Here is a 6,000-nt window from a genome sequence, read left to right on the forward strand (position 1 = left end):
TGTGTATCACCCTTTCACTTTTGCTGACCTCCTCAATTGGAAAAATAATACTCCATCTTACACTGAAAAGCCTCAAGCTTTAATTGACTTGCTCCAAACTATCATACAGACTCATAATTCTACTTGGGCTGATTGCTACCAGCTGCTCATGTACTCTTTAATACAGATGAAAGGCGAAGTGTGCTCCAGGTGGTGGCTAAGTGGCTAGAGGAGCACGTCCCAGCCAATTACCAAAACCCCCAAGAATATATAAGAATTCAAACTGCCAGGAACAGACCCCCAATGGGACCCGAACGAGGGACCAGACATGGAGAGGCTAAGATGGTACCGTGAGGCATTAATAGAAGGTCTAAAGAAAGGGACTCAAAAGGCTACAAATATAAATAAGGTCTCTGAGGTCATCCAAGGAAAAGAGGAGAATCCAGCGTAATTCTATGAAAGACTGTGTGAGGCTTACCGTATGTACACTCCTTTTGATCCAGATAGCCCTGAAAATCAGCACATGATTAACATGGCCTTAGTCAAAGCGCAGAAGATATCAGGAGAAAACTGCAGAAACAGGCTGGGTTTGCGGGTATGAATCACAGTTACTGGAAATAGCCAATCAAGTGTTTGTGAATAGAGATGCAACAAGCTGCAGAGAAAGCCATACGGAAGGCGAACACCAGGCTAGGCGAAATGCCGACTTACTGGCTGCGGCCATTAAGGGAATTCCCCCGAAAGGCGAGGGAAAGAGGGGTTCAGGGAAGAATACCCAGTCTAATTGCTCATGCTTGCAACGTAACCAGTGCACCTATTGTAAGGAAATAGGACATTGGAAAGATAAGTGTCCTCAACTGAAGGAAAAGCAAGGTGGTTCGGAACAAAAGACCTCAGACAAAGACGAGGGAGCTTTGTTCAATCTGGTTGAAGGCCTATTGGACTGAAGGGGACCGGGCTCAAGTGCCCTCAAGGAGCCCACGGTCAGGATTACAACGGAGGGCAAGGACATTAAGCTTTTGGTTGATACTGGTGCTGAACATTCAGTAGTGACCACCCTGGTCGCCCCCTTATCCAAGAAAACCATTGATATAATCGGAGCAACAGGAGTTTCCACTAAGCAGGCTTTCTGTCTACCACGGACCTGGCTGGTGGGGGGACATGAGATAGTTCACCAGTTCTTGTACATGCCTGGCTGCCCCTTGCCGTTGCTAGGAAGAGACTTGCTTAGCAAGCTGAGAGCCACCATCTCCTTTACAAAACAGGGCTCTTTACAGCTCAAGTTACCAGGAAAAGGAATTATCATGGCCCTTATGGTCCCCTAGGAAGAAGAATGGAGACTTTTTCTAACCGAGCCAGGCCAAGAGATAAAACCAGCTCTAGCTAAGCAATGGCCCGAGTATGGGCAGAGGAAAATCCTCCAGGACTGGCGGTCAACCAAGCCCCTGTACTCACAGAAGTTAAGCCTGGGGCCCAACCATTTAGACCAAAGTAGTATCCGGTTCCCAGAGGAGCTCTCAAAGGAATCCAGGTTCATCTCAGGCACTTGGGAGCCTATGGAATCATAGTTCCTTGCCAGTCTCCATGGAACACCCCCCTCCTGCCTGTCCCTAAGCCAGGGACCAAGGACTACTGACCAGTACAGGATTTGCACTTGGTCAACCAAGCCACAGTGACTCTGCACCCAACAGTTCCTAACCCTTACACATTGTTAGGGCTGCTCCCGGCTGAGGACAGCTGGTTTACCTGTCTGGACCTAAAAGATGCTTCTTTAGCATCAGAATAGCTCCTGAGAGCCAGAAGCTGTTTGCCTTTCAGTGGGAAGATCCAGAGTCAGGTGTCACAACTCAGTACACTGGGACCCGGCTTCCCCAAGGGTTCAAGAACTCCACTACTATCTTCAGGGAGGCCTTGGCTCAAGACCTGCAAGTTTCCTGCTAAATACCTAGGCTGCATCTTGCTCCTGTATGTGGACGACCTTCTGCTGGGACACTCCACAGCAGTCGGGTGCGCAAAAGGGACGGATGCCCTGCTTCGGCACCTGGAGGACTGTGGGTATAAGGTGTCCAAGAATAAAGCTCAGATCTGCAGACAGCAGGTACGCTACCTGGGATTCACTATTCGGTAAGGGGAGCGCAGCCTCGGGTCAGAAAGAAAGCAGGTCATCTGCAGCCTATCGGAACCTAAAACCAGAAGGCAAGTAAGAAAATTCCTAGGAGCTGTGGGGTTTTGCAGATTATGGATTCCAAACTTTGCAGTACTAGCCAAACCTTTGTACAGGGTTACAAAGGGGGGTGACCGGGAGCCTTTTGAATGGGGCCTCTACAACAACAAGCCTTTTGTAAGTTAAAGGAAAAACTTATGTTGGCCCCACCCTAGGACTACCAGATTTGACAAAGCCCTTTACACTCTATGTGCCAGAAAGAGAAAAAATGGCAGTTGAAGTTTTAACCCAGACTGTGGGGCCCTGGCCAAGGCCAGTGGCCTATCTCTCGAAACAACTAGATGGGGTTTCCAAAGGCTGACCACCATGTCTAAAGGCCCTGGCAGCAACAGCCCTGTTAGCACAAGAAGTAAATAAACTAACCCTTGGGCAAAACCTAAATGTAAAGGCCCCCCATGCTGTGATAACTTTGATGAATACCAAAGGACATCATTGGCTAACAAATGCTAGATTAACCAAGTACCAAAGTTTGCTATGTGAACATCCCCACATAACCACTGAAGTCTATAACACCCTAAATCCTGCCACCCTGCTCCCAGTATGAGATAGCCCGGTCAAGCATAACTGTGTAGAGGTGTTGGACTCAGTCTATTCTAGCAGACCTGACCTTTAGGACCAGCCATGGGCATCAGTAGACTGGGAGTTATACGTGGACGAGAGCAGCTTCGTTAACCCACAAGGAGAAAGATGTGCAGAATATGCAGTGGTAACTTTGGATGCTGTCATTGAAGCCAAACCTCTCACAGGGCACTTCAGCCCAGAAGGCTGAGCTCATTGCTTTAACTCGGGCTCTAGAACTCAGTGAAAGTAAGATTGTAAACATCTACACTAACTCTCAATAAGCCTTTCTAACCCTTCAAGCGCATGGAGCATTATATAAGGAAAAGGGTCTGTTAAACTCTGGGGAAAAGGACATAAAATATCAACAAGAAATTCTACAATTGTCAGAGGCAGTGTGGAAACCTCAGAGGGTGGCAGTCATGCACTGCAAGGGACACCAGCGAGCCTCCACCTCAGTGGCCTTAGGAAAGTCTCAAGCTGATTCAGAAGCTCAAAAAGCAGCATCTGCCCCTTAACGGGCATCAGTAGTAGCCCCCTTACTCCCTCAAACACCTGACCTGGTACCTACCTATTCTAAAGAAGCAAAAGACTTCTTCCACACAAAAGGGGGGCAAGTAATAAGAGGAGGATGGATCAGACTGCCAGATGGGAGGGTAGCTGTGCCGTTGCTAGGAGCCACAATCGTATTGGCCGTGCACGAAACCACTCATCTAGGTCAAGAGTCACCTGAAAAGCTGTTAGGCCAGTACTGCTACGTCTCACACTTGCCAGCCCTTGCCAAAGCCGTAGCACAACAGTGCGTTACTTGCCGACAGCACAATACGAGGCAAGGCCCCACTGTTCCACCCGGCATATAAGCTTATGGAGTGACTCCTTTTGAGGATCTTCAGGTGGATTTCACAGAAATGCCGAAATGTGGAGGTAACAAGTATTTGCTGGTTCTTGTGTGTACTTACTCTGGATGGGTGAAGGCTTATCCAACAAGAACTGAAAAGGCTTCCAAGGTAACCGTGTGCTTCTCCGAGATGTTATTCCTAGGTTTGGACTGCCCTTACGAATCAGCTCAGATAACGGGCCGGTGTTTGTGTCTGACTTGGTACAGAAGACAGCAAAGTCATTAGGAATCACTTGGAAGCTACATGCCGCCTACCGACCTCAGAGTTTCAGAAAGGTTGAGTGAATGAATCGGACTGTCAAAAATAGCTTAGAAAAAGTATGTCAGGAAACAGGATTAAAGGGGATACACACCCTTCCTATGGTATTGTTTAAAATTAGATGCACTTCTTCTAAGAAAACAGGATACTCCCCTTATGAAATACTGTATCATACACCCCCTCCTGTACTACAGGAGCTTCCAGGCACTCCCTGAGAGTTAGGTGAAATTGAATTACAGCAACAGCTACAGGCTTTAGGAAAAATTACACAAACAATCTCAATTTGGGTAGATGAGAGGTGTCCCATCAGGTTATTCTCCCCAGTTCACCCTTTCTCTCCAGGTTATAGCGTGTGGATCAAGGACTGGAACGTAGCCCCTTTGCGGCCACGGTGGAAAGGACCTCGGACCATCATCCTGACCACCCCCATGGCTGTAAAGGTAGAAGGAATCCCAGCCTGGATCCACCACAGCCATGTGAAACTGCAGCCGATGAAATCTGGGAGGCAAAACCGAGCCCGGACAACCCCTGCAAAGTGACTCTGAGGAGGACGACAAGCCCTGCTCCAGGCACACCCAGAAGCTGACTGGTCTACGCATGGGCGAAGCATGAGGAGAATCACCGTGGGACTCATTTTCCTTATAACTTGGACTTGTATAGTAAAAACTTCCACTGATTTTCCCCACATGGAAGAGTGCTCTCAGTGTATACATTAGGTTACTCAGGTAGGGCAACAAGTGAAAACAATCTTTCTGTTCTGTAGTTACTATGGATGCCTAGGAACTTTAAAAGGAACACGTTTATATAATGACACTCAGTACAAGGTATGTAGCCCATCCAACCGACCAGATGTGTGTTATGACCCCTCTGAGCCTCCCATGTCCACAGTTTTTGAAATAAGATTAAGGACTGAAGACTGGTGGGGACTCAAATGATACAAGGAAAGTATTAGCCAGAAGAAAAAGGGGTGCCCAAACACGTAATCTTGAAATTTGATGCCTGTGCCGTCATTAATAGCAATAAGTTAGGAAAGGGATGTGGCTCTTTTAGTTGGGAAAAAGGCTTTATCACTGAAAATAAGTACATTTGTCATGAATTAGGACTGTGTGGAAATGAATGTGGATACTGGTCTTGTATCATTTGGGTCACTTGGATAAAAAATGAAAAGGATCCAGTCCACCTTCAGAAAGAAAAAATGGCCCTTCCTGCACTAAGGGACAGTGTAACCCCTTAAAGCTAGTAATAACCAATCCCCTTGATCCATGCTGGAAAACAGGGGAGCATGTGACCTTGGGAATCGATGGGGCCGGACTGGATCCTCGAGTAAATATCTTGGTTCGAAGAGAAGTTCACAAATGCTCTCCTGAGCCAGTGTTTCAAACTTTCTATGATGTACTAAATGTACCAGTACCAGAAATTCCAGGAAAAACAAGAAATTTGTTTTTGCAATTAGCCAAGCATGTAGCCCAGTCTCTCAATGTCACTTCATGTTATGTATGTGGAGGAACTGTAATGAGAGATCAATGGCCATGGGAAACCCAAGAATTAGTACCTACAGACCCAGTTCCTGATGAATTCCTGGCTCAAAAGAATCACCCTGATAATTTCTGGGTCCTAAAACCCTCAGTTATTGAACAATATTGCATAGCTAGAGAAGGAAAATAATTCACTCACCCCATAGGACGACTTAGTTGTCTGGGACAGAAACTGTATAATGGTACCACAAAAACAGTCACTTGGTGGAGTTCAAATCAAACAGAGAGGAATCCATTTAGCAAATTCCCAAAGTTGCAAACCGTGTGGACCCACCCAGAGTACCAGGACTGGACAGTCCCGCTGGATTATATTGGATATGTAGGCATAGAGCTTATGCCAGATTACCTGACCAGTGGGCAGGTAGTTGTGTTATTGGCACTATTAAACCATCTTTCTTCTTACTGTCCATAAAAACAGGCAAACTCCTGGGTTTCTCTGTCTATGCTTCCCACGAAAAGAGAAGCATAGCTATAGGAAATTGGAAAGATGATGAATGGCCCCCTGAGAGAATCATACAATATTATGGGCCTGCTACTTGGGCACAAG

At 46.7% G+C, this 6,000-nt stretch overlaps 1 non-coding gene across 1 annotated transcript in view; it reads right to left on the minus strand.

Annotated features, from left to right (window-relative positions):
• The window catches only part of LOC101008265, a 76,621-nt gene extending 71,272 nt beyond the window's left edge, over positions 1–5,349 (minus strand). The window contains exon 1 of the transcript XR_004183886.1: positions 3,721–5,349. This is a non-coding gene — a transcript (uncharacterized LOC101008265). The remainder of the gene's footprint in view (positions 1–3,720) is intronic.
• Positions 5,350–6,000: the final 651 nt, after the last annotated feature.

This window comes from Papio anubis, chromosome 5, assembly GCF_008728515.1.
Source record: "Papio anubis isolate 15944 chromosome 5, Panubis1.0, whole genome shotgun sequence".
Taxonomy (NCBI): Eukaryota; Metazoa; Chordata; class Mammalia; order Primates; family Cercopithecidae; genus Papio; species Papio anubis.